This window comes from Corvus brachyrhynchos, unplaced genomic scaffold (genome assembly GCF_000691975.1).
Source record: "Corvus brachyrhynchos isolate BGI_N302 unplaced genomic scaffold, ASM69197v1 scaffold90, whole genome shotgun sequence".
NCBI classification, from domain to species: Eukaryota; Metazoa; Chordata; class Aves; order Passeriformes; family Corvidae; genus Corvus; species Corvus brachyrhynchos.
Genome location: NW_008236932.1, coordinates 743,883 through 770,852, shown reverse-complemented (window position 1 = coordinate 770,852; position 26,970 = coordinate 743,883). Strand labels below are relative to the sequence as shown.

At 36.2% G+C, this 26,970-nt stretch overlaps 1 protein-coding gene across 5 annotated transcripts in view; it reads right to left on the bottom strand.

The window, feature by feature from the left end:
- Positions 1 to 742: 742 nt before the first annotated feature.
- PRR16 (proline rich 16) overlaps positions 743 to 26,970 on the bottom strand; it is a 66,716-nt gene continuing 40,488 nt past the window's right edge. For 2 of the 5 annotated variants that reach the window (XM_017728287.1, XM_017728291.1), the window contains exon 3: positions 743 to 6,193. The gene's annotated coding sequence lies outside the window, so the exon portion shown is untranslated. Of the gene's footprint in view, positions 6,194 to 6,715; positions 23,565 to 26,970 lie in introns of all 5 variants that reach the window. The other 3 variants (XM_017728290.1, XM_017728289.1, XM_017728288.1) reach the window with 3 other exon arrangements.

Here is a 26,970-nt window from a genome sequence, read left to right as displayed (position 1 = left end):
TAGAAATTCATCTTCATGATACTCACCCTGACACCAATGGATCTTCACTGAGGCAAAATCAGGATCACTTAATTTCACAACTCTCAATTACTATTTTTGCTTTTCTTTTCACAGCCCCTAAGTCCCATAAACTTTCAGCATATGCAATGTGTTGAGTGAAAAGAGTTCCATAGCTTCCCTCCATACTGCTTAAATAAACACTTTTGTGTTATTTTTGAGCTTCCCAGTAACTTTGTTTGATGTTCCCTACCCCTGCACACTTGATGCCATTCATGATCTTGTCACCCTACTTCTCTCTCACCTTTGTTGAGCAGAAGAATCATTGCCTGCTGTCACTTCATTGACAAATCTAATTGTACCATTTAATTTTTCTACATTTTCATTCATTTCATTCATTCTCTGAAGCTTCTTCAGGTTTTTTTAGTTTGTTTGTTTTCCAGTCATGGAACTGGATATAGTATTTAAAAAGTTAAATATCATGGCTTACTGCATATCTATTGATTGATACAATGATGTATTTAATGTTCTCTTATTTTCTCTGCTGCTTTCCTAATAATTGTTAGCTGCGTACTTGCATTTTTTCTGATCTCCTAAGCACAAGACCAAAATTTTCATAGAAAGATTTAACTGCTAAATATAATGCTAAGTGAAATATGTAAAAAATAAAAGTGTTTTCATATCAGTTTACATTTATCTTCACTGAATTTAATTTTAAATTTTAATAACCAGACATTCAGGCCACTCCTATTTAACACCTTTAATAACTTAGTATGATCACCAAATTTACCAAATAATGATACACTACTTTTCCAGCATATTCACATGTTCAAATATATTTTGAGACACATGGACCCCAGTATATGTCCCATAGAACTTCACTCTTGGGCTCTGTAACCCTGTGAAAACTGACCAAAAAATTCGTATCTTCTCCAATATTTTACAATCTTTTATGAATGCAGGAACTTTCCTCTTAGCCAGCTGCAGTTTCCTCTGTGTTTTCTCTTAGCCATCTGTGCACTTTCCTGCAGTGTTTGGTAATATTGACACTGTTAGATGCATTCTAGTTCTTTTTAAAAAGGTATTTATTATGGTTTGAACCATTTTGCCCAGTACTGATTTAATGGCCTAAACTCTTTCAATCTAAAACTGGCAACATAGTTGCCATAATCTCACATCTCAAAAGCTATCAAAATAGCTTTAAAGAATGCATCACAGGTACCATTGGGCTATTTCATCCCTGAGTGTCTTTAAAAAACTTAGGTGTACATCCCTTCATTTTGTTTTGTACCACCTCGAACTGAAAAAGCATGACTTCATATGAGCTCCCCCACAAAAATTAAGGTGTCAGAATCTACAAAAGTCCTTCTACAGCACAAGCAGAATTAAAGCGTTACAATTTTGTTCCTATAGCTTCTTCTAAGTGCTTCTCTTTTCCTTGATTATCTTTCAGCAGTACAGACAGTCTCTCAGACTTGCCTCTGCTCTTTTGTAGAAACAGAATTTCTTAATTCTTGTTTCTTTCAACTATTTCAGTTGAGAAATCTCTTAAGTATCTTGGAATTATTTTGATTAACCTTGATGTGGGTTTGCTGTTTTTTTTTAATTTACATTTAGTCTTAAGAAGCTTACAGTCCTCACATTTTCTTTAAAAATCTCCATCAATCTGAAGGATGTCTTGCCCTCAGTAGCCTGATACCCTGCTGATTAGCCATGTGGTTTCCCTTTTACCCTTTCTCAAGCCTTTCTAGCTAAGCAGAATGTATTTGTTCTCTGCCTTCAATAATACCTTAAATAGTCTCTGTGCCATCTGCCATGACTTGACCCTCTTAGTGACCCTCTTAGTATTCCTTCCAGATTCTCCTGAAGCCCTTGTTTATAATTGTCCTTTCTGAAGTTCACCCCAGCTGTGGGGAGATTTCATGGCTTCTTAGCAGCCCTGCAAGGATACTGAATCTAGAGAGAGAAGTAATTTGAACAACATCCACCTGGCTTTTGCTTCCTCTCTCATCTTTTAACTGTCCAGTCCACAAAAATTACTAATTTAGTCTCAGCAGTCCTCTAAGTAATCTTACTGCAAAGTATGTGTCACTCTGTCCAACCTAATTTTCTCTCTAAGATCCAGTCTTATTAACAGCCTCCTGCCTTCAGGGGAGCTCCAGGGCAGAGTGATGGCTGTCCTTCATCCACCCCTCCTTAGACAATATCCGACCACTATCTTGTGGTCAGGTTTTATTAACAGCATCATTGCCTTGCTATGTACCCAGCACATCACTGATCAGAGAAAAAAATCTGTCCCTTGGGGATACTCACAACATGTGGCACTTGGGGCAACCGTATCAGGAGAGGGACACTTTCATAAGATCCTGGTGATCACCAGGTTTTTGTAATCCTTTTCTTCCACTCCACAAAAGAGCTATTTTAAAATACCCCTATTTTCCTCATGAATGATGGTAATCCTTGTCTGTTAAAAATTCAGGTGCTGAAATCATGTCTTGTAGACACGTCCAGAACTGTCAGCATTTTGTTTCACACACCTCACCATTTCAAGCCTATTGGCCGCTTCAGGTGGCTTTTCAGATGCCAGCTAATGAAACAATGCAGGATTACTCTAGAACTATTTCTGTAGGCACTCCTTAAATGCATGACACATAAACCTACAAAAGGACCCATCCGTCACTGTAAGTTGAAAAAATTCTGCTGGTCCTGTCAGTATGCTTGGATGAACATAATGGAAATAACACAGTTTTTTTGCTGTTTAATGAGATAATCCAATTGTTTCCTCTGGTTTTAAACTATGAAAAAGCATTTCAGTGTTAATTATTTGCCAACAATTTCTGAAATTGTGTGTTGAAATGCTGTGTCATGGGAGTTTCTGCACAATACACAGATATCATCTCAATTTATATCCAATATTGAACACTTATCTAAAGATTTAATTTAAATCTACAAAAATCAAGCAACGTGGATTTCTCCCAGTGACACTGGTAGTAAAATAAGGCATGGTACATGACATCGAATGAGTGTGAACACACACTGAAATTTACTTTCCAGCATGAAGTCCCAGTAAAGAAAAGGTGCAAATAACAGCATGTGATTGATGAGAACTAGGGTTTGCAGTGTTATCTTCCAATTACATTTGTCACTTAAATTATACCAACATGTTGGTATCTGTTCATCATTTTTGCATTGCACACATTATATAAAACCACTCCTGGGACCAAGTAATTATTTTTCATATGTCATATATTTTTTCTGAAGAAAACTGTGCATTGTTTCAGGTGGGTTTTGTGCAACAAAATTTTTACACACAAGCTGATTTAGAACTCAGCATAGCAGAAAAGTATTTGCAAGTAGTAACAATTACTTCCACTGGATTTTTATTGGGCTATTTTCAGATACAGATGAATGCATTTTGTTCACAAAAATAAGAGCTTTTCCAAGCATTATTATTAGGCAATAATTAAAGTGTTCAAATTATCATTCTGAAATTTTCTAATTGTTTCAATAATGTTGTCCCTTCCTTAAACAACTGAACACTTCTCTCAAAGAACAAGCTCTCCAATTTTAAAATACAGTTTATCCAAAAAGGGAGGAAAACCAAGCCAATGCCTGTTGTGTGTCCAAATAAGTTATTCTAATGACACAGAAATGACATCACAGTAAGAACACTATAAGCCAAAAGCTAAATTGTGTGTGAACAAAACACAGCCATCATTCTTTAACAAATACAAAGTTTTCATTTATCCATTGCACCAAAGGAAATTGACCACTAACTTTCATGAAAAGAGTCAAATCATAAGATCATCGCTATTTTTACCAAATGAGGGAATCTAACATAAACTTATTTAATTTTCCGATTTCCTGACAAACTTCAAAAGCTGTTTATGGCTTCAGAGTCACAAGCAAAGACAGAGCTCAGGTCTTTCACCAAGAAATACAGTAACATGAGCATCTTTTGCAGTAACAGGACTTGTGGCACTTACTTCAGCAGAGTTGGCATTTCATTCATGAGCAGGTAAGGGTGCCATGCGTGCACACACACACGAACATACACGCATAACACTTGTTAGCACATTAGAGCAGAACAACAAATTTTTAGGATATCTGCCCTTCACAAAGTTAACCCACAGAATTTTTTTATTAATTTTTGTTGTTGAAATGTAATTTTTCTGTTAGTGAGCACTTAAATCGTTCCATAAAGCAATGATCTGAAAGAAAAGCCTACTCAACTTTATAAATCAGATACATATAACTGGATTTAAGATGAATGATTTAAGTGAAGTGGGAACCAAATGCACTAGTTTTCTCTTAAAATTACACATAGGCTAATGGACTAAGAGAAAAAAGGAAAAAATATTTTTATTCAAAACAGCTCTAGCATTGAAATGTTCAATAACTCTACAACAAAACACTGCATTAGATGGATAACAATGACTATTCTTAACTGTAAACTGTAGATTGTTCCAAGAAACAACCTATTATTCTGTAGCTTTTCAAATTAGAGAAATAGTATCAAATTCAAGATCTTGTCAGTATGCCAAAACAAACAAAACACCAAACAAAAACCTTAGCACACACGCACCCCAGAAAAACCCAACCCCCCAAATGACTAAACCAGTTTTTGAGTAAAATGAGACAGGTGGCAAAAGGTCTCTGTATAATTTGGGAAACCACCATTATTTGACTACATTCATTTCATTCTTAAACATCCAAATTTTCACTTACTAAAACTTACTGATAATAAAAACCCTATCCCATTATATATTTAATTTCATCCTGTGGATATTAAAATAAACTATGTTCTGAAATTAAGAGTTAAAATACCTCCTTTTGTTTTCCATACATATTTGCCTATATAAATATACTTCATCATTTTACAAATTACAGTATTTATATTAAAGCTTTCATTCAGCAAATCATTACAGCTTAACAAAGAACAAACAATTCCTGTGTTTTGGTTCTGTCTTTAAATCACTTTTGGAGATAATGAAAACCAGCCAAAATGAGTGACTGCAAATAATACAAACAACATATTTATTTAGAAAAATAAACTGAAAATGTTGCTTGTCTAGATTTCTCCACGAAGTATAGACAAATGGCTAGAAAAATTTTATGTCAAGTACATATTACAAATGACTTCTTTAGCAGTAACTGGGACTAAATGTCAATGTTCATTAGCAACATTTTTTGATGTATAATTCAATAGACTAAATTTCTTGGCTGCTAATATGATAAAAAAAAATGGATGCTATTAAAAAAGATTGTATCCCCTTTTTAAATACACCTTATCATGTTTCTGCTTTTTCATATATATACATATGTATATATGTATGTATATGCATGTATTTATTTCATCCTAAGAAAGGACCATAGTCCTTTCTGTGAAGAGATCCCCATAGTGAAAGAGAGCATAACTGTCTTTCTTCAGCTCTAACTTTTTAATTCCTTTTGGAGCCCTGGCAAAGTATAGCTTGTTATGGTCAAAAATCTCCTGGGGCCATCTGTGCAAATGGTGGCACACATCATTACCCTGAATGGAAGTGACAGTGCAAATACTAGAAGTGCATCAAGATGCAATCTCTAAGAGCGGAACTTCCTCAAAGTTGGGTGGAGGACAGGAGACAGCGTCCTTTTAAGTGACTGAACTTCACTTATGCCCTGTTCCTGTATGGCTTTGAATATATACAAGGGATGACAGAGGTGTTCTTCCCCACAGACAGTAACATTCCTCTGTTACAATAAATGTATTCATTTTCTGAAATTACGTAAGTGCTTTGTTTCTCCTTTTGGCTACATTTTGAAGTATTTGTTGATGCTGGCTGTACCCATAAAAAACTCATTTGGTACTCTGGTTGGTCAGCACAGAACTCTGGTGTCAGGCTTGGAGACAGCAGTTTCTGCAACAGGGCAAGACATTTAGTTCTCTTATCCTTCTTTCCCACTGAATGGAATTTAAGGCTGTGGCTTTTGCCAGGACCCAGCTTGTAGCTGCCAGATCTGAGAAAGATGATTCAATGCAGATTACACTAGTGATCAGTTGTGCTCTGACTTGAAGGGTTTTTCCATTCTCCACTAAGGGTCAGGTTCCTGGTTACTTCTCAGATCTGGTCTGCAAGAAGTCACAATGATGGATCTGATATGCGAATTAATTGATGTGCCTCCAAATGTAGACATTCCTTCAAGCCTGAAGGTGCTGTTAAAAAGAAAAGAAGGGCAAAGTTATAAAAGTGTTACTTTAAATAGACAAGTTAATAAACAAAACATAACTTTAAATTATCATTCCATTTTTCATGTAAGCAGGAGCTCAAAAAACAATGTTATTTTGAAACTTGATCTTTTATAGTTGCGCTTTATTATGTATACATAATACATAAATGGTTCTATGCTGGAGTAAATGGGTTAGCTTTGGTGTCTTTGAATTCACATTATTTACACCCCTTGTGAAATCTGGACTCTAATACTTGCTCATAAATTAAACAGAAACTGAAGTCAGCAGAAGTTCCCCACCTGACAAGTTTTCTAGTCACTGAAATACTATATAAAATTCTGATTTGAATCTTTCACGTGCCTTTTTGTGAAACTGTTTCAATTTGTATGAAACACTAATAATGCTGCAACTAATGCTGAGGTTCACTGACTTACTGAGTTTTCCTAACTTTATTTATAAGGCAAGATAAAGCAGCAGCATCAAAAAAAGAGATCTTAGAATACTTACCTGATAGCTGGGACAATAATTTGGGTTAAAGGATTAAATTCACACCTCCTGAGGAAAAGAATAACAACTTCCTCATCCAGTTTTGGTGGTTTACACCCAGAGGTACATACTTCAAGGAAGAGGACTATCACTTCTTTGCCATTAGTTTTGTGAATCTAGCCCCTCATTCACATTTCCTCTTATTTCTTATGGACTTGAACAATTTAAGCTGATAAAGATTGCCAAAGGGTAGGACGGAATTTCACTGTCAGACAAAAAAAAAGGAATCTGAATTTGATGTAATGTAAACCCTTTTAGTTTCTTTCCCCCACCACTCAATGAGAAAAGATAAAATATTTAGGGAAATTTATTTAACACTCAGACTTGTTACAGTGACCCAGTGTAACCCAATTGTCTCGCAAACATGGTATAACAAATCTGTGATACCACTGGCTTAGCAGGCAGTTTTTTTCCTAGTCAGTTATTCAGGGTTTGACTCACATTGTTAATGAAAAAGAAGAGTGTTCTAAACATCTGTTAGCAGCTTATTTTTAAACTGAAGACAATCTTCATATCAGTAAAAACACACAACACTTTCTCAGCTGTCACAGTTTCAAGCTTCAATTACATTTGGGCTAATGATTCCTGTATGTTATTACCTCATAAAAACCACCAAAATAAGACAGTATTACTCTTGAATGCAGCTTAATTCTCAAGAACAGGATGAACGTGGTACAACTAACATAACCTTTAAAAGTAATAATGATAATAATACGAAAGAGATAACACAAATAGTATTTGTTGTCAGAAAACAGTTGTTCCTCAAACTTAGATTCTGAATACAGTAAAACACAATGCTGAGCACTGTAGACATGAAGAGCAGTATGGTTTTTTTCTTTACCTCTAGGTTGCAATTCATAAACATTGACAATATCAGGCTGTTGTGGTTTAATCCCAGTCAGCAACTACATAACATGCAGTTGCTCCATCACCCCCCCACACACAGTGGGTGGGGTAGGAGAACTGGAGAAAAAAAGGAAAAACCTGAATAAAATTAAAATATTACAATAGTAATAATGCCAATAACAAAATCAATTGTAATAAAAGGGAGACTACAAAAAAAAAGAGAGAAATAAAGCCCACGAAGACAAGTGATACACAATTCAATTGCTCACTACCTGCTGACTGATGTCCCGCCTGTCCACAAGACAAATCAGCAGCTCCCACCCAACTCCCCCCAGTTTATTGCACATGAATTTATGGTGTGGAATATCCCTTTAGCCAGACTGGGTCATCTCTCCTGGTTTTGCGCCCTCATGGCTTCTTATGCACTTCCTCACTGGTAAAGCAGAGGAAGCTGAAAAGTCCCCGGTTTAGGGTAAGCACCACCCAGCAACAACTGAAACACCGCTGTGTTACTCAACATTATTCTCATACCAAATCCAAAACAATACTAAGAAGAAAATTAACTCCATCCCAACCAATCCCAGGATGATTGCTTACAAAACCAGGAAGTGATTTATTGAGTATACCTGAATTTCTCCAGCATCTCTGTCACTCAGTTGTCAACCCACACAATTCAATTCATTCCAAGTCATACAACCATGTGACATCCACTCTCATTTCACCAACATTCTATCAAGGAAGAAAGGACTGCTTTTTTTCTTTACAATACCTGTGCTAAAGAGCAAAATCTATGAAAATATTTTGCACCTTTCCACATTAATAAAGAGTTTGTTCAAATTAAAAATTATGGTTAAACTTGCTAAGTGGAAAATTCATTAGGTAACAATGCCTGCATTAAAAAAACAGCTGTTCCTCTTGCTACCTCCTCCAAAAATCCATAATAGCAAACCATTATTGTACACATGAAGAAGTGAGCAGCAAGAGAAAAAAGGCCAGTCACTGAAAAAAAAAAGTGCCTACTAATTACAGATTCCTATCCTGAACTGTCTAGTTTTTAATCCTATGGTCTGTACTATTTTTGATAGCAAGGCTGTCCATTCATATCTCTATATTTAATTCATCATTATAAAATCACTGCGTTACACCATACCTTGCCAATAACCTCATAGTAAACAACCCCTGACCTTATTAGTCATTATTACGGAGCTAGAGCTCAGACAATTTGCAGGAGACCATTTTGTTCACTCACATCCCTTCTCCTTTTCAGTACTTTGGCAGCATCACCATGACATTCTCTTCCTTCTACAGCACCAGTACTAAGTCCCAAAAGCCGAAGAATCAATGTCGCTGTTCTCCCCATTCACAACCAGATAACTACTCTTCTGTAATAAAAAATAATTTTACTTCTCTGCATGTATTACCTGAAAACCATCTATGTCCTTCTGCTTGGTTCTGTTTGTCACAGTCTTCTTAAAAACTGAGAGTGAATCTATCCCATCTACAACAACATCCTCCTTCTCATCATGGCCCATGACCATACTGTCTCTGGACAAATTGCTATGCAGAACCCTGTGGGTGGAAAATGTTAAGGGAAAAGGCTAGTGAGGGAAGCATCCTTTCAGCCTCAGACCTATGAAATGGCTACCCCCATTCTCAGATACAGAGAAACCACTGCATTTATTGGTCTTTAAATAAAGACCAATAAATGCAGTGGCATGACTGGAAGACACCAAGAAAATTATAGCGAAGACAGCATCGACTTTGAACTGGTATGTGCAGTGATGATGCCAATGGTCACAGAAAGGAATACTTTTAGTGTGGGTTTCTATGCTGGGCCTAGTGCCCTTTATCAAGAAAAAAGGAGAAAACAACTAGGAAATGCACTTCATGATCAGCTGAGAAAGGGAGATTTACAGGATTTATAGTAAGCCATGTAATTTACACATCATTTTAAGAGTCTGGTAAAAGCACCTGAAAGACTAGCCTAAATAAAACCTTCATTATTTGGGCTATTTTAGCCCAGACAATATAATTTGGACATTACCTACCTTAAGTACACTGCAAGTCAGAGCACATCCCAAGACATTAGTTGTACTTACATATTTAGGAGTACAACAAAAGTTCTTACAGAAAAAAAAAATTACAAAAAATCATATAGTAATAAGTCTTCCTAAACACAGTGCAGATATCTTCTAGATATTATTTAAATACTAATGGCATCTGTTAAGCTGTCTGTTATATAAATTATTTACTTATTCCTGAAAGATACAGAAACGTTAAGATCCAGACATAGACTATTTTATTTATATTATCTTAAACTTTTTGCTCTTTTGGATAAGAATAATTACTATACTAATTCCCTCAACAGAAGAATTACTAAAAGTAAAGGAAATGCTTCTCTAAAGTTTTGGGGATTTTTGTTGGTTTCTATTGTCCAAGAAATCCCCACCATGACACCTGTTGAGACATCTTTTTCTGTAAAAACTAAAACACTTAAATCTAAACAACACAGGATGTTAACAAATCTACCACCACACTTCTTTGTAATTATTCCTACTTTTTTCCTCAGAAGCTTCAGAAAACTTATTTACATGTGATTGCCCATCCTTCTGTTTCAATCCATAAATAATTTATTTTCCAGGGAGCAAACAAGAAATCCTAGTTGCTTATGGGAAGTTTATCTTTCAAAGCTTTGGAAGAGATTGAAAATAGCATGGAAAATGAAAATATTTACACATTACAAATTAAATGTACACATTTTCCTTTTCTTCTTTACACACTACAATACATTTATGCATTGACAGACTGTATTAACTTCTACAATGGTTTTCTTGTGATCTCACTAGCCTCTCCTAGCAACACTTCCTCAATGAGATAATAAAGTTCTTTGTCGTGCTAGTTTTGCTATCTCCAGAGCTTTCCTCATACATAGTTCTACAAAGATAACCCTGAATAGGAACCCGTAAATTATGTCAGACAGTATATGATAAAAATGTTTACTAAATACAGTTATCCAACTGAACTCAAACTGCTTAAGTATTCTATTTGTAGATGCTTACTATCTTTGTCTGCTGGCACAACAAAATTAAGATCACCAGAACATAGGCTCTGAGAGCTACTGTGATTTTTTATAGCGAGACGCATGCAGTCAATGTCAGATGCAATGTGCTTATCAATATATAAAATTCATAAAACCTCCTGTTTATTACTTATGAACTACTGGCCAAATTAATGTGGTGCTTGTCCCAATCAGGTCCCAGACAATTCAGATTTGAGAGAAGTAATTTGTAGGACCTACAACATGCAATCAACCCTTTTATTTTTTGGGGTTTTTTTGTTTGATTCCACTAGTTTCCAATATAGCTGATATCTAAGCAACCAAAGTTACCAGGTGACAGGTACCAGGTATCTCGACATCATAGGAGTCAATAGCTTACATTAGGGGTTGCCATGATGAATGCAAAAAATGTTGAAACTCCAACTAAAAAAATGCTAAGAGGGAAAAGAATGGCACTGGAAAAAGTCCTAATGATGTATCCTGGGAACACCTGGCAGTTTTGTTCACTGATCAGAAGAACCACACCTCTTAAAAGAAGCACACATGAATTTTGAGTAGTATGTACAGGAGGCACAGAAAGCATATATAAACTAGCATTTTTAAAATTCCTCAGACATACTTTTGGCAGTGACAATGCCTTTCTGTTTACCACTTTCAAATTTTAGAAACATTTTGACCAGGTCATTTTTCTGGACATTCTTTTGATTTGCCTTTTTGGTCCCTTAGGTGTCAGAAATCTGTTTTGGTGATAATGTAACACATATTTTTAAGGTAGAATTGGTTATGTCAAGTGTGAATACAGTCCTGGGAAGCTTATTTACTTTCTCATGATTTTTTTGATATCTTATGTTACATCTTTCATGAGAAAAGTACTCACAAATATTTCTGGGAGGGTGCTTTTGATTCATTTTGTCTCTCAGATACGTTTACCAGCTCCCCAAAAATTATTTTCTCAAAAAATCATCTTGTACTTAACTAACATGAAGAGAAAAAGAAAGGAATTATCAAGAAGATGAAATCAGCTTTCTCTTTGTACTAGAGTATAAAATTTGATCTATGCATTTCATTTCAAAGTAAGAAGCTATAGCTTGTCCCAATATTCATTTGCAGACAGACTTGCAGGCTTCTGATGTAGGCTTGCTTAAAAAGCAAGTCTAAATACACATAAATGCTTGCTTATAAATTGTTGTAATAGAATATATGCAGATATGTAAATATAAACATTTAGATGTATATTTATGCATTATTTATGTGTCTTATGTATTTGTATACATAGAATGTACATATAGATATATTAATTCTCTCTTTCTTCCACTCGTTTGGGCTAGATGCAGGACAGATCTTGGGCAATATCCAGGAGACTGCAACCAGTTAGTTTGCAAGGCCACATCCACAGCCACGGCTCAAGTGGCCACTACAGTTGTACCAACAGCAGCGACCCATGTGAGAATTAGACTGAGTGGGTCTCTCTCTACAGAAGCAGTCACACTGCAGCTTAGTTTCATCCCTAGAAGATATATCCTAATGATAATATGGAAATTAATGTGAACTGACAAACACTTTAATGTCTGGGGGTGGCTCTTCAACAGGAGATATCAATTGTTTAGCTATAAGTTCATTTAATATGAAAAGTACTTGAGCTTTACTTTATGAGGGGGTTACTGAAATAATTTGTACCATGTGCTCAGTAGACAATAATCAAACCATAAAGCCAGTCTTGCATATGAGGCACTTCACTCTAAAAGAAAATTTGCCTGCATTTCTGATTCGGTTGCAGGTTTTTTTTTTTTGAGATCCAAGCAATAATTTTAATCAACATGTTACAAGTTAGCATTTTATTTCACTCTGTCCTTTTCAAGTTCTATAAATTTCTGCTTATTTTCAGAAGTAAATACTCTGAAATATTGAACGTACAAGTCAAAACACTACAAAACAAAAAATAAAGAGTTTTGATGCTTGTTGAGGTTTGGCTACACTTGTGAAATGAATAAACCCTACATTGCTAGTGGTGAACAAGAACTTGTTTATTCAGTGTCCTTCCCTGAGTATGCAGGGATGCAGATGAATGTCTACCTAAACCTGCGGCATACTGCTGCTTTCCCAAATTAAGGCTGGGTATCTGAGATGCTCCAAGGGAATCTCCTATGGTCCACGGAACACACCAATTCATTCTCACTGCATTTATTTTACATAAGAGCTATCTAATATGGGATACTATTTTCATCTTTCTGCCCTTATTTTTGCCCTCCTTTTCATGCTGAGTCAAAGCAGATTTCCTTAATTAGTCTGAAAGCATATCTGTGTCAACTAGAGGTATAAAAAAGATCAGTAAAAGAAAACAATGCAAAAGACAGCTAAGTCCGTAATGTATGCATCATTTTAATTTGAATGATTAGTGAAATATAGCTGGTAACACACTTGGGGAGTTGGTTACAAAGTCTGTCTATCTAGTTTAACATGTGCAATATCAGAGGAAGCAAACATTGAAACAAAACCATCAAGGATGAAACAGGTTTGCATTTGCAATTACTACCAAAGTATGTCACATCCAGTATCTAGTGCTGGGGAGTGTTTTATCAGTTCTGCACCTATTACCTCTTTAATTAATCTGAGGACCTTGCCATCATTGCCTTCCAGCTCTTGGCAGAAAGTAAAAAAGACGGAAGGTCTGACATGCGAGAGAAGACACCAGCATCCCATACCCCATGTATTTTTTCTGTAAAAATTCAGATTTCCTGTGGCTTACTTTTAAAACAGTCAGTTACTGGAGCTGACTATGTAACAGAAAACAGAATGATAATTCGAATCTCTGTGAACCTAGACTCAATGAATAAAAATAAATTACTTTGGTATACAGCATAATCTACATGACTAAGGAAAAAACCTTTTATCAGTCAATGAAAGGGACATTAGAATCATTACAACTGAAAGTTCACACAGAATAGTTAAGTGCTTTAAAGGACTTGCATCTGCTATTATTTAAAAACTTTTACATTTCAATTTTTAGATTTTAGAGGTTTTTGTATAATTACATGTCTTAAAGTGACCTGTGAATGGTTTGAAAATCATTCTCCCCAGAGTACATCTTCCAGCTGACAGGTGTAACCTTTTCTCATTCATAGCCTGGAGCTAGGAAGGATAGAGGATAAGTGAGCTGGCAGCCCTCCATCTCCTTACTTTTTTAAAAAAATAACTATATGGGTGAAAAGAGACATGTACGAGACAATGTAACTACCAATATTTCTGCCCTTTTTTTTGACATTTACCGATCTTTCATTTGTTTCAAATTACTCAAATGATCCAGCAGCCTTGTAGGATTAGGGCTACTTTGTGAGCCAAAAGAACTTAAAAAACATCAGAAAAAGTCCATAAATTCTTTGATGCAGTTTTTCTGCAGTTTTCCTGTTGAGGGATGAAATAATTTGTGATTCTAGCTAACCACTCACAGTTCATTACCATGTGCTTTACAGGGTTTACTTTTTCCTTTATCATTTGGAACAAATATTTTGCCACAGAAGGAAAAGTATTAATTTCACTGACAGTAGATATATGGAGATTACTGAAATTACATTTTCCTGTTCTCCCTAAACATGCCAATGTGACTAAAGGCTCGCAATGATTCATTATTATTACTACTCATTATTATTCTGGTTAGTCAAAATACTCAAATTCAGTTCTTTTCTTTAAAAGGGGTTTCTGTGATATTGCTGGACACTGGGACCTTCTGTCTTTGTTGTTAGGAATTTTTAGCTACTAGAAATTATTGAGCAGCTCACAGCTGAATCTTGGGCAGAAATCTATAAATGCAGTTGAGGCCCTGAGGCCAATGGACAGAGTTTACTACCAGTCCTCATGCTTCAACAGCCTATTGGAAGACTTCCCACCCACCAAACACAGCCCCTTTCCAGCACAAGGCAGAATAGAAAGGGTTCCATCAACTGCTTGAGCCTTTCTGCACTGTGAAAGGAAAAAACTAAAGCTTCTACACATTAATTTACCAAGACTTAACAAGTTACTTTCTCGAGCTCCCAAGGAAATCATCGTGTCAGGAAGAAACTGAATAGAAAATACAACAGAGACTGAATATATTTTCAGATTGGAAGGTGAAAAAAGATCAGGAAATTATTTGGTGTCTTTGTATGCATCGTACTTTCAGCAACAATGAAAGAAATCAACCTGGCATGACATTTACATTGAAGACATTTGAAAGTCTCCTTATAGAAAGCCTATATATTTTCCTGGAACGTTAACCTTGGAAAAAGCTCTAATTTTTGATTACTCTACCAGAACATATGTGCTTTCAGGATTAGAAAAATAAATACAGGACTTTATAACTTTTGCAAATACACAATGATTCAATGCAAACTTTCCCTTTAAGGGGTCAACTTCTGTTTCAACAGCTCTTGCAAATACCTGTATATAAAACAAGAGATGGTCCTGTGCATCTCTCTTAAAATGTACTGATTAGCTTTCTTACCCACCATTTCAAACACAACAAAACATATGCAACAGACATCAAAAAGGCAGAAATAGCAGTTCATCAGAAATATCACTATTTATGTTCTTCTTAGGCATTCAGAATTATGCCTTTTAATTTATTTTGAGTAATCCTAGAAATGAGCTTCCAGAACTCCGTTATGTAGGTGTGATATAACACTGTTATATGTGTTACACATCACGTGACAGGAGCAAAAGAGGAAGGAAGGACTGCTGAATCCATAATTTGGACAATCCCCACTGTTCCAGTCATAATGCACTCTGTTTTGTTTTGGTTGTGGGTTTGGTTTTTCGGATTTTTTGTTAGTTTTTGTGTGTTTGTGTGTGTGCGTGTGTGCGTGTGCAAAGAACTGTGTTTTGGACAGCACAATGGAGAGGGGAAGTATTTACTAGAAATTCTTACCTGAATAAAATAGTAATGGAAAATAAAATGGCTTGGTGTTTCTCCTGCAAGCTCAAGAAGAGAACGTGTAGCTTTGGCCTGATTAAACTTTCTTCTGCAATTAATACTGAAAAATATATTATTCCTCACTATCACTTCCCCTTTCTAAAGTTATCTAAGCAACTCTTAATGATTAATGTCTAAAAGAGCATCTAAGTAAGAGCAATAAAGTATCTTTTAAGTGAAGAAAACTGGAACGGTTGCTTTTATGTCCAATCCTTGTATTTTTTAGCCACAAATATGGATAATAACCTGAATCATCTGTATCAATAACTGGAATGATATAGTTACTGCTTGCAAAGAAATCCTGAACTTTTAAAATACATTCCTTAGATTAAAAAAAAAGGCATTAATTTGTAAGCATCACTGAAACTAAAGAAGCTACATTTACTTTTGTAAACTGTTTTACCTGTGCCATAGTGATTTTTCAATAAGAAAACAAGGAAACACAAAACCAGGAAGAAACATAAGAAGATCTTAGCATGTGAGCACTTATCACAACAGTAATTCAGAAGTCAGCTGAAAGCTCAGTGATGATGTAACAAAATCTTCATGTACCATATCAAAACTGCAAAATATATAATGGACAAATGACAAGCTGACAGCTCACTTCTGAAAAGCCTTTTTCCACAACACCACCAGACTCCATTTTGAGTGAAGTCTTACCACTCCTCCCACCAACACAGAGTGTGTGCTGAACAGTAAATTGCTAGATACATCCTTCTGAAATCTTCTATTAAAAGTCTCAGGGTAACTGTGAAGTTATTTTACTTTGAGAACCAAACTTTAGACTATTTTAGGGGATGTCTAAACTTACTCCAGGAGAGAATGGTTGAAAAGACACTCAGCTGCCTTTGTTGCTGCAATGAGTGTCAGGTAACTCCACTCATCCACAAGAGAATATGGGGGAGAGAAGTTAAAAAGTCAGAAGACTTCACCTCCTTTGTAGCTTGTGAGAAGTCAGCTTCTGGTGTGGGACCTGAGCAGGAAGGACATGAAGACAGAACATGGTGAGGTTTTTGCTAGTTGCTTATGGTTGTTGAGAAAGCAGGAAAGCTGGCACAAGGCATGACCTGGTTGGTGACCACATTTGCAGAAGCAGCAGCTCAGGGTCTGAAGGAGACCTGATGGGGAAACTGTGGGTAATGGGGAGGCTTTAGAGGTGATGCCCTGAATGAGTGCCCTTGGCAGTGCATACGTAACTGCTGGAAACACTGAAGACAGTGTGTTTGTGGAGGTTGCAAAAGAGAAATTCACTCCATCCTTCAGGCATAGGATACAGTAGATGAAAAATAGGATACTCTGTCCTTTCAGCATGATACTTACATTGCTTTTCCAAAATCCAACCATCATCTCAGTTCTCTCTCTTCTTTTGCAGCACCTTTCTTTACCAAAATCCCAGAGAAGCCATGAGCAGCTGAAGCCATACCACTACATACAGAAACACAGAGCATGCTTCAGACAGAGGGAAGCTGTGAGTTCAAAATGCCTCAGGCAGAGGAAGCAAGTCAATTTGGATTTCTCTTATCACTAGCAACAGAGGGCAAAAGAAAGGCAGTCTTAACAACCACCTCCTTCTCCAGCAATTTGTAAACCTAGCACATCTGTCCCATGCTTTATTTATGAGTGAATGAAAAACAGTTGGATTTGTGTCAGATAGAATATCTAAATGCTGAAAGGAATGACAGATTTCAGTTTTTCATTCTGGCCATACAAATGCACAGTCCATGTTTACTTCCACTGTGAGTCAAAATTCACTGGTTTTCCTTAGAGTTATAACTAAAAGGATGGATACAAAGAAACCCTTTGGCCCTGCTGGCTTACATTACATAGAACAATGCCATCTCAGATGGTGAAAATATTGGAAAACTAGAACTGACACTTTTTCTTTTTCTTTCTGACTTTTTGACCTCTTTTTCTTTGGACTCTAAGACCAGTACTGTGTTAACTATATTTCTCATGTTTCTAATTTCAAGAGAAATATTGCTGTAGAGCTACAGATAGCAACCAAAAACCTGAACCTTCTATCTTGCCTGTGGGCTGAAGTCAAATTATACACTAGTCAAAAAAGGGAATTATATGGTATGCAAGGATTTTCTACAGCAGAGATTAGAGGTGAATAATTCTTTCCATGTATTATTCTCCTTCCTTTACCCCAAAAATAGCTCCCATAAATAAGAAAGTTCAAAAACTGCAAACTGTTTAAGAGTTAGCTCAGCACTCTACTAACTGATAAGGATGCATCAGAAGCAGCTAAAATGAATATTGTGCTTTAGAAGTTTTAATTCAAATATAAGTCTTCTGCTGTTCAGATAGTAATTATTTTATAAATATGTGTACAGAAGCAATTGGTAATAATTTTATTTTTATTGCAGCAGTCCAATAGTAGCAGTACAAAAACTAAGTTGAATGATATTATCTCAGATAATTATTTTTCCCTTTAAAAAATAGGCAATCAGAAAAAAAGTAACATAAAGCTTTTTCAGAAGGATCATTATGCTCTTGATCTTGATCAAGACAGTACCAGAAAGTTCTCTCAGAAAGCCACAACATTAAACAGATAAAACCCCTTTGTTTAATAGAATTTTGAAACAAGGGCCTGTTAACTGAGACAGAATTAGAAGGAAAATCCAAGGCGGTTATGTATGTTTTTCTGTGTTCAGTAAAATGTAATTCCTGTTGTTGATTCCTATAACAATTTGCATGCTAATGATGGTTAAAAAAATTTAAATTTCTTATATAATTTTACAGCAATTACAAAAACTATGTTTAAAAGTCCCCTAAGGTGACATATTCTTAGCAAATTTAAAATCTGGCTTATATTCAGAAATTACGCTTATTCATAAAAATATTGGATACCTTTCAGTACTTAAAAAAATGCATGGGTACTTAAAAACTAATTTTAAAAATCATCTGAAGTAATCATTGCTTAATGCTTTTACAATTGATTTTTTTATTTCATTCCTTCTGTCATACCTTATCAGTGATAAATTGATGGGTTTTGATGGAAGATATGGAAGTAAAATTTGTATTAACTGTATCATGCTGAATCATTTATGCTCCATGTGATATAGTGCAGATTGATTTCCACCTTTCAAATCAGCCCATAACACAGCAACTACATGAAAGGACACTGCACCTCTCTTTGGGTTGTTCCACTCTCTTCACTGTGGTGATGCCTAAGAATAGGTGAACACCTCCCCACCTACATAAGCCCTACACCTGGGCTGACAGTACAGCCTGGACCACAGGTGAGAGATCTGCAACAGCAAGAAACTAATCTACAAGAGCTGCAGACATAGCCCCACGGCAGAGATAGGGATGACTGGTACTGCCTCTTTGCAGCCCCCCAGACTGTGTCTGCACCACCACCACCACTGGGTGCAGACACAACAGCTGGCTGGGCATGGTGCTCCTGCCCTAACATCCTCTTGTATGCCACCTGCCTGGCAAGTCTCTACTGTGAGGGCAGGCTCACAACCAAGGTGCATGAATTCAGTATGATACATGCTTTTACTTGGGAAAATCACCATCCTAAAAATTCACAGACTTGACAGTGAGTAGAGGTTTTATTAGCAGTCATTTTATTTCTTCTGGTATTTACTGGAATACTACTATCAAGGCATTGTCTAATACAGGTGGAACTTGCTTCTCGAAAAAATGCAAATGTCCTCTCTGTGGAAATGTACACTCATAGCCTTGAAACCTTCTCAACACATTGACCCTTACTGCTACTGTTACATGACTGCTTTGAGTGACTAGAAGACACTCCAGTATTTCTGACCTTTTCCTAAAGGGTGACACTGTTATAAAATATTCATGTACAAATGGGCCTATCTGTCTCTCTGGACCTTAATACTTCCACAGGCATTTATGATCCTAACATTCTAATTCTTAGTCTAAACTTAGGTATTTTTCTCTTCATTGACATATCATACGTATGAACTTGTCACACATGAAGGAGGCGATAACCTCAGAATGGACTGTTCCAGTCATGCAAACTTATGTAAATTTAGGTAATGTTGAAAGTATACTGAATTTCTCCCAACAAATGGAAATTTTTCTTTTTATTTTGCTAGACATCCAAGTCTAGTGGTCCTTTCTTCAATTTGTCAACCATACAAACTGTGCTTTCTGCATGGCTGCCCAGCCCTTTGCTCTTGCACTCTTCAATGCCCATTGATTGTTCTCACAAAACTCCAGTGAGGAGGGCACGCTCCCTGCCTATCACATGCATGCACCTTCTTCCTACAAGTTTACATCACTAATGACTTAAAAAATTAAAACAGTCACCATTACACAGCCCAAAATTCACCTCTATTTTCTGTCATAGTTTCCCCTTCGTTATGAGTTCTCATGGATCTTTGGAAAAGTCATTGAGACTATCATCTAGCTTCTTCCTGCAGCTCCTGAGGAATTCCTCAGCCAATGCTGACCCTATGTGGGGTCAGCAGCTGATTTTCACTGAGAAACATGTTTTATTTAAGCATGTAAGATCTATTAGAAAACACTATGCTGAAAACACTATTGTTTTGTACAGCACAAGCATTACAATACAATGAATTTACAGTGTTTTGCATGGCTCAGTTCTATCTCAAAGGAAAAATAGATTTGTGGAAGAAAATTAGTTAAAACAGTTAAAAATAGTTTGTTTTCCTCTTTGATAAATTACATGCCCTGCTTCAATTTAAATAATGAAAAGAACAAGAGATATTGCTATGTCCAAGTACCATTCCTATAGAATATGGAATTTATATATGCATTTCACACTTAAAACCAACATACCTATAAAAATACATTGAAATAGTATTTCCAAGTCTCACTGGGTTTTTTTCCCTGTTTCTTTTCTAAAATACAAGGTTAATTAGCAGTAACAATGCAATTTGGCCCTGGTGTCAGATCTCACAGCATTAATTATTACAGAAAATACATAAAACAGTGTTACTCAAATCCTAATGCACAGGGGAGTTATTCATTAATTTTAAGAAGGCTTTAGCAAGGAATCCTAGGTTGAACATAAAAACTAAGATGAGATTTTAATGTCTCTACATCATTAACTACTTTAGGGTGTATTTCAAACTCATAAAGCTGTCCCATTTCATACCCACTGTAGAAATCACATAGCGGGCCAGAACTTTCTAAATAACTTATTTAATAATTTATTTATAAAATATCTAAATGCAAATAACTCCAAAGGATTCAAAAGTGTGAGTATCTAACCCAGTTAGATTAGGTAGGAAATGCTCACACTACTTAAAATTTCAATGTTTTAAACTTACTTTCTACAGCTTCATCTAGCCTACAGAGATTAATAGTAACATTTCAGAGTACTATTAAGGGGTATATTTTTCTTCATCCCTACTTAATTTCAATAAAACCTTTTGAATGCACAGCTAATCATTGCATTGATACATTTTAAAGGTGATATGAAGATAATGTAAGACTCTCCAAAGCAATTAGTAAAATTATTATGTTTGCTTAAGTCATCTACCTGGATTGAGTGTGAACAAAAGCCATTAGTCACCTTAAACTTTCTGGTAACCATATTTCTGTCTAGACATCATGCTTTTTACTGATGAGATTCCTGTAAAATACAAATTTCAACAAGCTGAAATGCAACCAACATATCTGAAGATAAGAATTTGTAGATCACACAAGATTCGTACTACCAGAAAGAATACATGAGCATACTAACATGTTTGTAGTCATCTTTAAATATTATCATTTGTGACCATCAGTACAGAGACTGCAAAAAAAAAAAACCTTTGTCTTCATGTTTGACCTTAATCATTCACATTTTCATAACAGGAATTTTCTTAACAGATAACTTAATTTATTTATTTAAGCCTTATTATCCAGTTTTGATCATAACCACTGGGCTGAAATTGGTTTGTACTTATCCCAAATGCCTGTATTTTATACAGCTGGTGACATAATAGACCATGACTCTGAAAGATGTTCTGGGCTACAAACCACACATTTCTGTCTTCATTAGAGACACACTGGTGGCAGATAACATGTCACTTTTAACTAGCTCTCAGCTGAAAATGAATACTTCATTTTAAACTATTTTCTCAGTAACTGAAATTCTAGAAGTTTTTCCTCTAACAGACTTTTCCATAAGAACTCAGAAGTGGACTATCTGAAGTTCATTTCTTTTCTAGAATTCATTTCCTCCTGTGACCAGACTTGCTCTTAAATTCATCATCATTAACACTCCAAACCACTGGTAATACTGTTTTCTACCTGAGCCATCTGGTTCCAAGGGAAGGAAAACCTGTGTGCTATTCCCATCCCCACTGGGGATCCTGCAATGAGAAAAACGTTAAATCATTTACGTGTGAACAACCATTCACTGTTTCTCCAACAAACCCACATATCACGTAAAGGCAAAAAATATATCCTACAGCTTATTCTGAAGGAAACTACAAGATAAGCTTCTTGTTCAGGATGTGAGTACAGTCTGAGAGGTTTCTGGGCCCCACAGAGTTGAATGCCACAGCTATGAAAGATGTTGCACAGTATTTTCATGGTGATTTCTAATACAAAGTATTTCATAGAAAAATTCTCTGTTGAACTCGCCAACACAGCCTGTGGAGAGAAATCTCAGATACCCTTTAGACTTTAAGAGCACTCACCAGAGATATGAGCTGCAGAACCAGCCCCAGCAGTACCCATTTATCCCATCTTCTTGGAGGACCTTCTGGGAATAGACTGAATTTGTCAAGATTATATACCCTCATTTGGCTATGACATCAGCTGAAGGAAGTGATGCTTCTCTGAGCACCATCTTCCCCAAAACTCAGCATTCAGTTCCACTGAGCCAGGACAGCAAAGAATAAAAGACAAATGAGGTGACCACACTAGAACTATTACTGTTAATGCTATTAGAATTGTAGCTTGTAATATCACTATCAAGGAACAAACAGAATGCCCTCCACAGCAAAGTAAAAAGCTTGCACAGCAATGAAAAGCACACAACAAAGCTACATTTTGTGGAGTGGGGGAAATGGTAACTGTTGGGAAACTAAAATACAACGGAAGATGAAGAAAAAGCCTGCTTGGGCCAAACTGTATTTTGATTTGCATCATAAGTCTCTAGGACAGAATTTAATCTGATTGTACATATAAAAATAAAGGTGTAAACCAAGCAAAACAATTTTCATAGAATATGAAGTTCATATGCAGAACAAGAGTTCTCTTGGGTGAATATTTCTTAAGAAACACTGTTACACATACTAAACTAAAATTCCTAAGACACAAGATAATATATGGAAAGAAAATATCATATTTATCATGATTTTTACTTTGCTTTTATAGGTAGGTATCATCAGCCAACTGAAAGTATGATCTTTATTCTGTATATTCCATGCAAAGCAATTTCAACTAGACTATTACAAATATTCAAGAAATCACTTCCAGTAATACTGAACAGCAAGAAACATTTCCCTGTCAGAGTGAAACATGGCAAAATGAAAACGGAAATAATTCATTTTGGTTTTGTTCCTAAACACATCTGAAGTTTGCCAAAAGTTCTTAGGATTTCAGGTAGTGACGTGGTGCAAACCCACTAATTTACCTCAGAAGGATCATTTCAAGTTCACCTAGTCCTATGTAACATGCCATAAGTAAACCTGATAACACAGCTGCCCAGAAAAAACCCCCACAAATACAAAATTGTAACTTACTATCTTGAAAAGTCTGTTTTTAGTGACTACTGAATACTAGAGATGCTTTTACTCAATAAAAGCTGCAGTTTACAACCTAACATGTTTTGGGTTTTGTAAATAGGCAAAAGACATTTGCAGGGCTGAGTCACTTTGCCTTGCTGAAATTCACAGTTGGCTGGGATTCAGAAACAAACATTCTTGTTCATAATTTCTCTGTGAACATAGATTTTCATAGTAAAAACTGACCAGATCAAATCCACTTGAAGTGCTTGCCCTTTTTTTTCTTCTGTAATCCATCTAGAGAAGGCACATAGAAGAGAGAGGAAAGGGAGAGAGTTGAGAGATGAAAGTTGATTTTAATTGTTAAGATATCCTTCTAGTAGTGAGAAAAGCAATGTTTCTTTCCCTCCTGTGATTGGATTTTAACCCGTCTTCTATTTAGAAGAAAACCATGATTCCAAATTACTCTGAGTATGAGATTTTTCCCCATTGCTTTTGCTGAAACTGTGCAACTTTTGCAGAGAATAATGCACAAGGCATTGAGAAAGAGACAGCATGACTGCAGTTAATTACTCACTATAGGCAGTGGGAGGATTCTGATGAAAAAGGATTATAAACAAACAAAATTTTTATACCAAAACAGACTTGTTCCCTCCTCATTTCTATCCTAATACTGGGCTATCCAAAAGGATTTTGACAGCTACCCTAGGGCACTAAGCAGAGACATTATAAGCAAAATTGCTTTCTCAGGACCTGGAATGGGATTCAGTTTTCAGGTGGATTTGCCAGCATACTTCTTAAGCAGAATATGCTTCAGACACAAAAAAGGCTTTCAATTTTTAATGTTAGGTTTCAGTAGAGCCCCTAGACTACAGAAACATTTGAAAAAGGTAATTTGGGTCTTCTGGATCACAATGAAAATTATTTTGAAAGAGGTCTTCCCTTGATCAGAATGTACCTCAAGGCCTCCTCTACACTCAGCATTATTTGGCTTCCTACAAGTCAACAACCCTCAAAAAAATCTTTTCTTTGCTTTTTTTTTTAGTGTCTGTTTCTTGAAGTCTGCCAGTGCAACAATGCTAAATGATCTCTCTCTGTTCACAAACTTTCATTCCACACGGCCAAACATCTTGCTCTGCAGCACCCTTTGCTCCACTCCCAGAAGGCAAAATCTGCCCTCATTACCTGCTGTACCTGCAGTACCTACACAGTGCCCAAAATCTAAAATGAATGAAAGGACAGACAGAGCAGTTATACCAGTTGCCACACAGACACATACAATGTCCGAACACAGTCACTGCAATTTACCTCATAAAACTAAAGAGCAAAAAACAGTAGTCTCATCATGGAGTCAAGTCCAAGTCATCCATATCATTGACTCCACAGTTTGTATTCTTCTTGACTGCTTCAACTGGTAATTTCCTGAGTATTTGCAAGACACAAGTAATACTGGTATTTCATGTAAATGCCTTTTTGTTATATAGCAATATAAGAAAGCAAGTAGTATTTCCCAGGATCCACTGATGACTAATAAGTAACTAGCTAGCTAACTAGTTATCGTAACTACTGCTATAGCTATTATAAATATTTTAACTATATGTAATCATTATTATCACTAACTATATAGCTAGCCAGCTACACAGGAGCAACAGAAAAGGCTGGATAATGTTTTCCTCAGGTGCTTCTCTGGATAAATTTTCTGGGTAACTGAATGCCTGAAGAGAGAATCCAGATTAGGGAAGCAATCTAGATTAGGTTTGATGTCAATCAAGTTACTGCAGTAAGAGACTTGGGAAGCAATTGAGTGCTCTGATTCCACATAATTTCCAACTATTTGCATTCACCTCTACATGTAAAGCGCCTGAGCTGCTGTCCATAGTAATTTAACCACCACCATTCGCAACCTTTCATCTAGCCTGAACATTTTATGAGCTAGCTATGGGATTATTTTATGCAGTCGTAATTTTCTCTCTCTGCAAGGCAAATGAGAGTGCAAAGTAAAGGAATACTTTCATGAAAAACTATTCTACAAGATCTGCTGTTATTTCAGAAATTGCAATAATTTTCATCTCTCAAAAGAACAAACTGCCTCATGGGTTGCTTTATCACAGGTGATATTCAAGACAACAATGCCTGATGGTGCTACTGGAATATAGTGGTAATATTTGCAAAGCAATTCTAAGTGTGAAGCACTTTGGAGAAATGTTGCATTGCTATTGAGAAAAATGGACTCAGAGGTGGCTAAAAGTAATGTAACTCTATCTGTTCTGAAAGTTTCCAATTGAGGCAGAGGTAAAACTCAGGCTTGGGTTTTTTTCTTCTTCTTTTTTTTTTTTGTAATGGACACAAAATCCTGCTCCAACCTTTTATACTAATATGACAAAGTTATCCTCTATGTAACTTTTGTCAGTAAATTCAAAAAAGGAAATATATGTTTTAGGCAAAAAACGAAACCCAGATAAAAGCATCCTTTTTTGATCAAGTTATTTTCCACATAGGACTTGTCTCTCAAAGTCACTAACTCTGCATACTACTAAATTAATTCAGTGGGCCAGAGCACCTTCAGACAGTACACTGACAGTATCAATGAATATTGGAGCAACAGAAGACATATTCTTGTGTTCAGGACTGGAAAGACAGGCATGATTATGCTTAAAGGCATTATTGTGCGATAACTCTAGGAAGGGAGTGAGTGTTAAATTATATTACTGCTAACAGTGTCATTAACTAAAACCAATGAAAATTCTAAATGGCTTTATTCTCAGCTCCAACTATAAACAACAGTGACATATGGTGCTAATGACACAGCAACACAGTGTTTTCATTGAGTTCACAATGCAACACAATTAAGAATGTATGCAGCAGTGGAAAGACTGAATCAACTGCGGAAAGCGCTCAGTGAACAGCCTGAATGGACAGACTCACATACTTACAGCAGATATCCCTTAAGCTGGAGAAAAATGTTGCTAAACATGACTTCAGGCAATACTCAGTGTTAACACAGTAAGACTGAAACACAGTTTGCAAATTTATGAGGACAATTCAGACTCATAGAAACATACACTTCATGTTCTTGCCACTTTTCAACTAACTCAAGAAAATTAAGACCAAACCATCCAGAACCACTGCATACATGAAAGAATTCTAATATAGTTTTCTCCAGCTTGCTAAGTCTGAAATAGCCCATGGCATACACATGCATTAAAACCTACCTTTCACAGTACATTAACCTCTGAGCAAAACCAGTTTTAATGCATGGTTTAGAAAATACATAGTAATAATCTCAAACATATCTCCTGGAGAGAATTTCACAATTAAACTACACATTATTATTAATATCTGTCCATTAGTGAAGCTCCACATGCTGAGGGATGCTGAAGTAAGCAGCAACTTTCTAAGCCAATTTTTATGAGATCATTTGCTGTCTCCCACAGTATATTCCTGGAAAAGCTGGCAGGACAGGAGCACTCTTTGCTGGGTTAAGAACTGGCTGGATGGCCGGGCCCAGAGAGTGCTGGTGAACAGAGCTGCATCCAGCTGGTGACCAGTCACCAGTGGTGTCCCTCAGGGGTCTGTGCTGGGGCCAGTTCTGTTCAATATTTTTATTGACAACACAGATGAGGGAATTGAGTCCTTCATTAGTAAATTTGCAGACGACACTAAGCTGGGAGCGTGTGTCCATCTGATGGAAGGTAGGAGGGCC